The sequence below is a fragment of the Cervus elaphus genome, chromosome 6, assembly GCF_910594005.1.
Source record: "Cervus elaphus chromosome 6, mCerEla1.1, whole genome shotgun sequence".
NCBI lineage: Eukaryota > Metazoa > Chordata > Mammalia > Artiodactyla > Cervidae > Cervus > Cervus elaphus.
In genome coordinates this window covers 49,725,489-49,738,278 of record NC_057820.1, presented here as the reverse complement: position 1 = coordinate 49,738,278, position 12,790 = coordinate 49,725,489, and the positions used below count along the sequence as shown (strand labels likewise).

The window sequence follows — 12,790 nt, the reverse complement described above, 5'->3', positions numbered from 1 at the left end:
CTGTGATCCCATGGACTGCAGCCCACCAGGCTCCTCTGTCCATGGAATTTTCCAGGCAAAAATACTGGAGTGGGTTACCATTTTCTTCTGCAGGGGATCCTGTCGACCCAGCGGTCGAACCTGTGTCTCCTGTGTCTCCCGCACTGGCAGGAGGGTTCTTTACCTCTGAGCCATCGGGAAGCCCAGTGTTACTCCACTTTTCATTCACTTAAAATTTTCATTCATCATCAATTTAATTTTTTCCTTATGGCTGAGTCACCTGTAGGATCCTAGTTCCAGGACCCAGGACCAAAGCCGTGCCCCTGGCAATGGACGTGGCATCCTGACCACTGGGAAGCCCCCAGGACCACCAGGAACTGAGCCCGCCCTGCCCCGGCCTGACACACCTCCCCCTGCACCCGGCTCCCTGCGGGCCAGCTCCCGACTCCACACCCGTGGTTCCAGACGGCCTGGCCTTGGGTCCCCTTCTTTCCCCACACCCTTGCCATACACAGAGGCCTCCACTTCCATGGATTTAAATATCTTTACGATGACAACTTTGAACTGGTATTTCCAGCTCTCCGCGGACTCCACCTCATGTCTGGCCGCCTGTCTGACGTCTCCACCTGGAAGTGCTAAGCCGCTCCCAGTTAGCAAGGCCAGAAGAAGCCTCCGAGCCCGCTCCCTCCACCGTCCTCCCAGGAACAGGTGCCTCCCTCTCCCCAACAGACTCAATCCCAAACCGATGCCTCCCACATCCCCGCCTCTGCCATCACCCCCCAAGTCCGCCACTTCTCCTGCAAGAAGCGGCCCAGTCCAGCCCGTCCAGAACGCCGTCCTGCCTCCCCAGCGATGAGCAGCCGGCCTCCAGCCCAGAAGCCTCATGAGAACCAACCCGGCTCAACTCGCCAGCCTCACTTTGCACTCGCACCTTGGGCCCCCCCATCCCAGGCAGGCTCCTCAGCGCCCGGGGACCCCCGCCCGCTCCCCCAAAGGCAGAGCGGCACCTCTGCGACACCACCGCGGCCAGGGGCCTGCTCACCTCGGGAACTCACACCGCATCCCCTCCCGTCCTGGGTTTAGACGCCACCTCCTCAGAAAGGCCTTCCGAGCCCAGAGGACAGGCAGGCCCCACACTGAGCCCCGCCCCGCGCGCGGCTCATCTGCCCACTGCCCCCTCCCGAGCAGGCCTGGACTTCTGCAGCGACGTCCCTGGCTGCCTTCGCAGCAACGCGCGAGCGCCACACGGGCTGCACACCCCTGCGTCTTGTTGGGACGAACTGCAGCCCCAGCACGGTGCTGACCACACAACGGGCTCTTAGAAAACATCTGTTTGGCGTTAAACGACTATTCCTGGGGGAGGCTCGGCAACCCTCTCCAGGATGCTTGCCTGGAGAATCCCGTGGACAGACGAGCCTGGCGGGCTGCAGTCCACCGGGCAGCAAAGAGTCGGAGACAACTGAGCAACTTGGCACTCAAACGACTGTTAATTTCAAAATACACCCTACTCAGCTTATTCTATTACTCACTTAACCTAATAACAGCTATTTTTGGAATACAACAGCACCTTACACACTCTTATTCAGGAACATAATTTTATTTTGCTGTTTCTAGGCACCGATACCATTCTGGGCCTATTCAAAGGCTTGCCTGTTAATCTCTGGCCGGGTGCTTTATCAAACATGAAGGTTATTCTTATCCCTGTGACAAACTCTTACTCTTTAACAACACGGCAATGTGCATGGCAATAAGCACTTATCTGAAGCTGCAGGGATCAGGGTGTGAGGAGACCCCCTCTTTCCCAAGCCTCCAGCAGACCACAGGGCAGCAACATGCCAGTCCTTGACTACGCCCACCTATGAAGTGAATGTTGCAAGCACACAAACATCCATGTGAGCCTGCCTGATCTCCTACCTAGGCAAGCGTGCTGACTCAGATTCAATCTCTGCTTTGTAGACTAGTCAAAACTCCCCAGCTGGACCTCCCAGCTCATGGGCTCTGACCACGGAGGAACGGAAGGTCACTGGGTGCACTTACATCTATGTGTCCAACTGAACATCCATCTCTGACTACCTTCCACACAGAAGAGTAAAAACCTGCTCAACCTAAGTTTACCATCTCCAAAATCCACTGTCAGGAGTCCCCAGTTGACTGATTACAAAGCTACACGAAATCTGGTCATGTCTCCAGGCAAACCCCTACTTCCTAAAATGATGGCAGACAGGGGAGTGACAGAAGATTCTGAGAATGGAGAGTGATGACGTCAGAAACCACACACAGCTTTACTTCTCTGTCAGTGACCAGTCCACCCACACACACCTCTGGCAAGCTCAAAACCGGGAAGAACTGTTCAACGATTTCTCCTTGCTTTAAAGTTAGACACATCTGGCTTGTATGTAATTTGAAAAAGGAGAAAGAATCAATTAGACAGCTACCACTTGTTTAGACAGTCACCACACCCATATTTGCATATTTGGGGAGGCTACCCTGAATTTATTACTTAAAACATTTTATACATTATTGCAAATACTATCTATAATCCATACTCCATGGTTCTTAAATGGTGTATTTTCACCTTAGATTGACACAGGAAATTATTAATTTCCCATTTAATTCATGTAATTAATGGAATAGGTCTGCTACACAAATATTCTTCATGTATCATCCTTTTCTTATAAATTTGAAAGTTATAAATAGACAAATAAAAGCCTCATTTACTAATTCATATACAGAACTTACAACAAATAAACTATCTGTTTTAAATAAACCAGCTAGGCCAATAAACTATACAAATTATGAACCACAGGCTCCAAGAAGGCAAAGGAGAGAGAGAGAAACTGACTCGCAACCCACAGAGGAGAAGACGAAGCCGAGTCCAGCGGCCGGGAAACACGTCCACCAGCACGACCATGCAGCTGAGACCTGAACACTCCTCTGAAATAAGCAAACAGAGTCATTTTTAATTCCTCCAGAGAAGGGGCACACACTACCTACCTCCCGAGTTGTCCATTATTTCTCTGGACAGCTCTGGACGAAGACGAAGACTTTGTATCAAGAAGGCAATGGTTTCCTTCTAATTTAATACGGCAGTGCTAGTTCTACACCCTGACATCCCATGGAGTAAGGTGAATCTCTCTTCCGTTTTCTGGCTCTGAAAACAGTTAAACACAGCCATGGTGCCCCCTCACTCCCCCAGACAAGGTAACTCCAGTTCCTTTCCAATGTCCTTTCTGATCGCAGAGAAGACTTCCAATCTTCCTTGTTTATATTAACGGTATCTACATTTCCTAAGTGTATAAAACACATCCATTCTGTCGATGAAATCAGCGACACATCGACTCTCAGAACTGAATGCTGGCCTGGGCTTCGTCACGAAACTGCGTGTCCCTGTCCACGCGCGGGCTTCTCTCTGGTTGGAGGGAGGCCAGACCACACGCTTTCCCGTTTCAAAATCCTGAGTCCATAAAAACAATGCTTTCAATGCCACTTTCACTTTGTTAAAAAGAAATGAAACACCTTTAACCATACTATATAATATTAACATTTATATGGGTCTTTTACATAATTAAGGGCATTTTGTGTGATGCTCTAAAAAATACGTTAGCGGTCGCTGGCTCTTAGAAAATAACGGTGGTTGGTAGGAAGGGTGGGGAAAGACAAATGCATAACTGTAAGTACCCCTTAAAAACTCAAAATGACCTGCTAGCTTAGTCTCACCTGACGTTAAAGCATAAATTTAAGCTTGAGAAATGTTCATTTTTCTAAGTCTGTACTATGGGACACAGTAGCTCCTAGTCACATATGGTCACCTAAATTTAAATTAAATTTTAGTCAAATTACAAATTAATTTACTCAGATTAGCTATCTTTCGAGTGCTAAGCAGCTACTGCGCAGGATGCCAGATGCAGACCACTTCCGTCCTACCAGGAAGTCCTGCGGGTCAGCGCCATTCTAGACCGCTCTCCTGTGTCCACTCCGCAAAAGGCAGGCAGCGCGGCAGAGGCTCCAATCACCTGGGCTCCAAAGCCTGAAATCCCAGTTCTGCGCCGTTGGCTCTGCAACCTTGAACAAGCGGGCTCACCTGTCTGAGCCTGTCTTCCCACCTATAACACCATCCACAACCACTGCCTCCCTCCTGGAGGGTCACGAAGATTAAATGGGACAACGCTGCTGAATGACAGGCCTCGGCACACCGCCGCAAACACTGGCAGCATCCAGAGATGCCAGCTTCCCAGGACAGCAAGTGTATCCGTGCCCTCGCGGTCCACCAAACGTCAGATGAGTGCCAAGATCTGAAGTACAGAGATTAAAGAAAGAACTCTCACCCAACTGGGCAGGTCAGACAAAGGAGTCATACCATCGGGAGACCTGAGAGCAGGGGGCTGAGGGAGGCAGGGGGCTGGACCCCTCGAGGGTGGAAGCAAGCCAGGGACTTGGCCCGGGCACCAGGGCCCACCTCTGCCCCGGAAGGTTCGGAATCACCACCAGGCCTCCTCTTCACGTGCAGAGAGGGAGAAGCGAGTCGGTGCACGTGTGGGCTCGGTTGCTTCAGTCGTGTCTGACTCTTTGTGACCTCACGGACTGTAGGCTGGCAAGCTCGCTGTCCGTGGTATTCTCCAGGCGAAAATACTGGAATGAGTTTGCCATTTCCTCCTCCAGGGCTCTTCCTGACCCAGGGATCAAACCCATGTTTCCTGCGTCTCCTGCATTACAGGCAGATGCTCTAACGGCTGAGCCACCAGAATAATATGCTGCTTCTACCCAAATAAGGGCTTCCCTGACGGCTCAGTTGGTAAAGAATCTGCCAGGAATGCAGGAAGACCCCAGTTTGATCCCTGGGTTGGGAAGGTCCCCTGGAGAAGGGAAAGGCTACCCACTCCAGTATTCTGGCCTGGAGAACTCCATGGACTGTATGGTCCATGGGGTCGCAAAGAGGTGGATACAACTGAGCGACTTTCACTTCACTTCACTTCACTTCACCCAAGTATGGAATTCGTTATACCTTTAAAGGATCCTATTAAGTCCCTAACTTAAAATACACAGACATTCTAAGTAAACAGTTCTAAATGAACATTTACAAAAAGCATAGTCAGAAAGCTAACGGTGGTAACATTAAATTTAAAAAATCAAAACTTACACTGCTCTTAAAATAAAAAATGCTAATAAATATTGCTTGACTTGCTATTTGCAATAATGCTTAGTTGATAAAAGATATTGAAGCCAATGAACAGTAATAATCACTGTAAAGAAAATGCTTTGGGCACACTAAAGAATAGCTTTCAGGACATCTTAAAGACAGAACAGCTATGTGAACTAAAATATTACCTGCTAGACAGTAACATGACACTTTCTATCAAAAGTACTTAAGTAATAAATCTGAAATAATAACCAGTTATAAAACCAGGCAAACTAAAATAAATGATAAAATGTTCTATTGCTGTTATAAAGTATAATCCCTTTGTGATCAGTTAATGCATGTTTTTTTCAGACATTCTTATACTGTTCTTAAAGCAGCAAAGATTAGAAAAAAATAAAAAGAAAATCAGAAGTCACAAATAATGGGTACAAAACTCTATCACTCAACATTTTCCCTTATTATGAAATAAATACTTTAAAAATCTATGGTTAAAGGCAGATGCTAAGAAGTAACATCTTGGAGTAAGAAAGGAAGGAATCTCTCCAGGGTCTTATTGAGACAGTGACGTCTTCCCCAAGCTCAGTTTTAAAGTAAAGGTGCTGGCAGCAAACGACTGCGCCTGGACCACGATGTCTGCAGCAAGGGCCCCTCGCGGCGGTGTTGGCTGTGTCCGGTGAAAAGTCAGCTTTGAGGTGAAGCAAAAAGAGAAGCACACGTGCACTGTCCGTGGTAATGAAAGCGCACACCACGAATGTCAAAGAAGGTACAGAAGCAAGAATACAAACAGGCGTGAGGCTCCCGACACAGCTCTGCCAGGGGAAGGTCCGGGCCGACCATGCTCCCCAGGGCTGCAGCGCCGTCCATGCCCCCTCGGCCCCCGGCCCAGGCCCCCGCACGCGCTCCAGGGTTGCACTTCCAGCAACCCAGATGTCAGCAAAGACTTTTGTCCTCGGAGAGTCTATGCAAAACCACGCAACACTGCAGCCATGGAGTCCAGAACTCAAAGGAGTGAATGAAAAATATGCTTCTATTATCTCTACTGAAGAAAGGAGACATGCATATGAAAAATTCAGCATCACAGGGCCTCAACATATACTTAAATTTTGTCAATGTTAATGACTCCTCATAAGAGGCACTCCAGCATTCTGCTTCCCTGGACTTCCCTGGTGGCTCAGACGGTAAAGAATCCGCCTGCTATGTGGGAGACCTGGGTTCGATCCCTGGGTTGGGAAGATCCCCTGGAGGAGGGCATGGTAACCCACTCCAGTATTCCTGCCTGGAGAATCCCATGGACAGAGGAGCTTGGCGGCCTATAGCCCACGGGGTCACAAAGAGTTGGACACGACTGACTCCTCAGAAGAGGCACTCCAGCATTCTGCTAACAAAAAGGTGTTCACATCACCTTTCAGTTATCCAGTGTTTATTTACTAATAATCTGCCTTGCTCCAAAGACTGAGGTGGCTTTGAAAAAAACTTACACAGTATAAGAGTACAAAGTGTTGAGAAGACACACGGTGGAGAAAAAGAGTAAGAAAATAAAACAGAACCAGAGGTCAGGTTTCTACAAAATGCAGCTAATTATCAGGATGGGGAACACATGAAAATCCATGGCTGATTCATGTCAATGTATGGCAAAAACCACAACAATATTGTAATTAGCCTCCAACTAATAAAAATAAATGAAAAAAAAAGGCAGCTAATTACTAATGCTGAAGAATACACAAGGCCATCGGCTTTAGGGTCACAGGGTAAAGAGGGAAGCAGATCCCTTTTAAGACCCGCAGTCTACAGATACCGGCAGTCTCTGCCAACAGCACCATCATTTCCCTGGTCTTGGTCCTAAAGCATTTTATGTTTTCTCTCTCAGTTAGTTTTAACCGTATCTACAGGATTAGGAACTACATCTGATTACCTTCTTGCAACCTACACTTTTCCTACCACAGATCTAACACAGGAAGCCCTCAGTGAATACTGAGGTGTAGGGGAACATGACGGAGAATCAGGCTGAGGAACAGGGAAAAACAATTTGGCATTAAAAGTGCAGACATGGAACTGCAAACTGCCAAATGTAAAAAAATATCCTTTACCTGGCTCAGTGCCAGTAACAACATAACACGAACATATACACCCATACAAACACACACACGACAGAAAAGTGTCACAGAAATCACACTACTCAAATAATTACTTTTCAGAGTGTTCCAACTAACTATTGTTTCATGGAATTCAGAAATTTAAATCAAGCATAGTACCTACAATATATTGGATTGCCTTGCATGTTGATTTTTTCTTTTTTTTTTCTCCTTAACTAAACCACATGTACCTAGCCACAAATGTAATGTTTAACGTATTTCTCTATCTACTCACACATTTGGAAAAATAAAGGATGAATGATCAGAAAACCTGGGTTTAAATGCAAATCAACCATTTCTAGTCATGCAATCCTGAGCAAGTTACTTAATTCCAGGAGTCTCACAGAAAAAGACTAAACTGCATCATACATAAAAATCCTTTAAAAGCTACAAAATGCTGCACAAATATTATTATAATGACCAATAAAAGGAAAATAATTAACGACAACAGATTTTTACATTGTTGGCTCTCTGTAGAAATCACACCTATACAGACACAATCCCTAGTTTCTATCTCAATGCCTTCCTGTTCTATGATACAGTTTGGAAAGCATTAACTCACACACTTTTTCCCCACACACTGTCTCAGTTACTAGGGTCTGGCAAACAGACCCTCCTCTGGTCAGTGGCTCTCAACAACAGGAGGAGGAAACAGTGGTAAGGCGTACGCCCAGTCCCAGTCTCATCCATTCCGATGATGCCTTAACTAATGAGTTAGAACAGTGAAAAGTGAATCAGTTACAGGACTTACACACCAAAGTTTCTGACTCAAAACTTACCACAGAGCTCCAGGGGGCTCAGTGGTAAAGCATCTCCTGCCAATGCAGGAGACACGAGTTCCATCTCTGGGTTGGGAAGACCCCCTGGGCATGGAAATGGCAGCCCACTCCAGTATCCCTGCCTGGGAAATCCCATGGACAGAGGAGCCTGGTGGGCTATAGTCCATGGGGTTGCAATGAGTCACACACGACTTAGTGACTCAACAACAAAAATCAAGACTGTGGTACTGGCCTAACAACAGACATAGATCAATGGAATAATACTGAGAGTTCAGAAATAGACCTTCACATTTATGATCTATTGATTTTTCAACAGGATATGAAGATAATTCACTGGGGAAAAGGGTCTTTGTAGCAGTGGTGCTGAGATAACTGGGTATCTACAAGAAAAGCATGAAGTTGGACCTGTAGCTCACACCATATACTAAATGGATCAGACACCAAAATATAAAAGCTAAAACTAAAAAAGTCTTATTAGAAAAATGTAGGCAAAAATCTTCTTAATCTTGGAATAGGCAATGGTTTTGCAGAAATAACAGCAAGTGTGTAAAGTAACAAAAAAATAGATAAACTGGACTTCATCAAAATTTAAAACTTTTATGCTTTAAAAGGAACTATCAAGAAAGTGAAAACACTATCCACAGAATGAAAGAAAATATTTGCAAACCATATATCTGATATGGGACTTGTAGTCAAAATAAATAAATAGTACTTACAACTCAACAACAAAAAAGACAAAACAACTTAAAAACTGTCAAAGAATTTGAATAGACATTTCTCTAAACAAGATACAAAAATGTCCAATAAGCATATGAAAAGATAGTCATCAAGATTGTTATACAGCAGGGTAAGAAATATCCAGACCACAGTGACACAGTACTTCACACCGACAAGGAGGGCCATCATTAAAAGACAGACAATAACAGTTGCTAAGGCAGTGGAGAAACTGGAACTCTGATACACTGATGTCAGGAAGGTAAAATGGTGCAGCCACTCTGGAATATAGTCCGGCAGTTCCCCAAAAGGTTAAACACAGTTAGTGTTTGACCCAGCAATTCTACTCCTAGGTCTATCTATACCCAAGAGAAATGAAAACAAATGTCCACACAAAACCTTGTACACAAATGTTCATGGCTGCATTATTCACAATAACCACAAAGTGGAAACAACCCAAACTTCCATCAGCTGATGAACAGATAAATAGGATGTACTATAGCCACACAATGGAATATTATTCAGAGACAAAAATAAAGTACTGATGAATGCTACAACATGGATGAATCTTGCAAACATTATGCTTCATGAAAGAAGCCAGTCACAAAAGACTACATATTGTATGATTCCATTTGTACAAAATGTCCTGAAGGCAAATCTATAGAGACAAAAGTAGACCGATGGTTGCCCAGGGCTGGATGGTTGTGAAATTGGGAGGAAATGGGAAAGGATTGCTAAAAGGTATGGTGTATCTTTTGGGGTGATCTGAATGCAAAATTGATTATGACAGATATAAAGCAGTGAAGACACTAAAAGTCACTGAAATTTACACTTCAAATTACATCTCAATAAAGCTGTTACAATTAAAAAATAAAGCAGAGTCTGTGTTCAACGAGTAGATAATTGAAACATAGCAATAAAAGTAAAAACTGCTAATATAACTGAACTACATCCTCTTAAGTATTTTCTCCTTTCATTTGCTCAAATAGTAAATCAAAAATCAAAATCCAAGCAAATCATTTTACCACAGTCTCTACTTTTAAAAAGTAGCAAGGATCTCTGTCATTTCCATGCTTATAAAGCTAATATAAATTTGGGCAGTATCAGACCATAACAGAATTTGAATCTAGCTTCTGTGCAATCAGAGACACAGGTTATCCTCAGGATGACAGAAACTTGTATCTTAATTCAGAAATTTTTCCAGCTAGCTGCCAGTTTCCCACTGACATTGAGGAAATAGGAATGAGCACACCAGCACATTTACAGATTTTGAGTCTGCATTTTTGACGGCTCTGCGGAGTCCCCAAAGCCGCAGCATAGTCGTCTAGAAGCTAAGCTGGCGTGCAGGTCACTGAGGCAGTGAGCAGCTGCGGCCACTGGCAGCACCTCCAGCTCAGAGCGGGACCGACACGCGGGCCCCTGCAGAGGCCTCGGAGAGAGCCCTTCAAACGCCACGGGCCAGTTACGTTCTCACCGCACACCGAGACTCAGCAAAGCACCTCTACTATCCACAGAGAATACTCGATGTATATAACCGAATCCCACCCAGATCATGTGCACTTTCCTATGCCTATGATCCCACAGACCCTACCATTCTGGGAATAGAAACTTTTTTCTTAGATAAATCATAAAGTTTTGGTTTTAAATATTAATTCTAATGTTATAAAAGAATTAACTTAATCCAGCCTAAAAAGAAAAAAAGATTACTGCACTTTTACCTCAAAGACAACAATGACCCAAAAAAGTGAAAAGATACCTAGAAACTGTATAGGCAGATATTACCTATACAAAGAAATAATTTAACTGATCATCAAAATATTTTGCGCATACTCTTAAAAGATTTAAGTCTGTTGAAAACCTGGGGGGGTGGGGCAGGGGAGACCTTCAACAATACTACAGTAGAAGACAAACACATGCTTGTCCCTGTAATATGAACCCAAGAGTCGCTTAGCGGGCATCTTAAAAGAGATGCACTCAAGTTCCGAGGTCCCATCTCTAACCCGACACACCCACAGAAAATCCAAGGCCTACGGTAAACCCCTTAGCAAGCGCATGGCCATCGACGTGAGGGGCAGGGCTCGCGGTGAGCATCGACGTGAGGGGCAGGGCCCACATGGCCGTCGACGTGAGGGGCAGGGCCCGCAGCGGGTGTTGACGCGAGGGGCAGGGCCCGCAGGGGGCGGCAGGAACCCCCACTTACACCAGCGCAGCAAAGAAGACCCTATGCAACAGGGGAGCCACGAACATGAAGGTGGGCACGACCTTCGTCCCTGCCTGATCAGTCCATCAGCTATCTAGGGATCAAAGAAGCTGCACCCGTAGGCCTTGTTCTGAAGCAATGTGAGCTATCCAATCTTCACATGGTTAAAAGGATTACAGTGGAAGTTTCCATAAGCCAGCAAATCCACCGAACAAGCTATCTTTCTGCAATGTTATATGTCAGTATCTCAATAAAACTGGGGGGAAAAAATACAACTGAGTAGGTTTCTTTCTTGAAACTGAGGAGCTAATTATATGTGACATCTACATTTTTTAAATGAAAAACTATTAGAAATATTTTGCTTGCACAACCAGTACACTTTAACTAAGGCTCAATGAAAAAGTAAACCCCCAAATTTCCATAGTTAAAACATTTCTTTTTTACATTAAACAGAACTATGATTTAACCATTTTAGTTTATTTAAGGAATAAACATCATGTAATTTTCTTCCTCAGAATTTTCAGTTTCCATGCACATTTATAATATATTGGTTTAATCTAAGTTAAATTATTATCTGTAATAAGTCAAAACTAAATTAGAGTAATGCACCAGGAAATAATATATCTGATAGCAAAACTGCAAACTCTAATCATCACATATTATACAGGGATTACATTCATCAAAAAGGAGCCCTAAACAAGCTCATTAAAACAAAGCAATTAATTTATTTTGCCAATAATCTGTTTTCAAAGTTTAAACAAAGTTTTCAAAGTATATAAACTAAGTTCATATATTGTACCATTTCAGTTGTTTGTAAAGAAAGGTAACAGGAATAATATATGTGGTAAACACAGTTTATTAAAAAAAAAAAAAAGATTCAAACATTAAAACAAATACTACCCTACGAAACAAGAGAGTTTAATTCAAACTGAAGTTTTTCCACAAATCAATCCATTTACACGAATTGGCCACCAAAGCTTAAACAAAGATGTGACGTCTGAAACAGCTCTAAGGTAACACAGCCTAAGTGTGACAAAAACACCTGACTACCCAACAGCTTCTCCTAACCAAGAAGTGATTTGTTCTAGTTGAGTGAAATATTCTTCGAACATTATTACTACAAGTTTATAAATGTGACTCCCGTGTAAAGAACTACAATAAATTCACTACAAACATTAAGTCTTATTAGAATCTTTCCTACACAAAAATGGCTGTCAATTAGCCATTTAGCCACCTACAGGTTTTTCACTTCCATTAATACCTAGAGCTGTTATCTTTGCTTTCATATTAAAACAAGCTCAGTTAAATCAGAAATCACACCAACAATGTACTCAATACTGAAGCGCGTCCTCTCGCCTCTGACGCACAGCGCTACCATTTAAACTACACAACTCCGCAGTGGCTTGGTTCCAACACTGAACTGACATCAAAACACAAACTTCTTCAAGGAGTCAAACAGCCATCTTCCGACTACTGTACCAGATCCAAGATACAGCAGAAGCTAACTTCCCTCCTTCTACTCTACATATATCATTAATCAACTCCAAGCAAGCACTTTAACTTCCCATCAGTAAACTCAGACCAGATTGAGGGTATGTGGTCATAATGGAGAGAGTGTTTCAAACTTAACCTCACCGCCTCCAATCACCACAACCTAGGACTATAAGAAATAATGTAAACCATGAAGAAACACTGTTTAATGTTCCAGCACTTCTAAAAATCAATTTTCAGCAAGATAACAACTAAATAAATTATCAAACAGCAAATATTTTAGCCACAGTATTACTCTATCATGAAAGAAATCATTTAAAACTCCAACACCTCTTCCACTAAAAGATCATTGTATGTG

General features: G+C 43.8%; 1 protein-coding gene across 7 annotated transcripts in view; it reads right to left on the bottom strand.

Moving 5' to 3' along the window:
- LOC122696614 (cyclin-Y-like protein 1) overlaps window positions 1–12,790 on the bottom strand; it is a 248,887-nt gene that overhangs the window by 224,215 nt on the left and 11,882 nt on the right. The gene's annotated exons all lie outside the window — the stretch shown is intronic.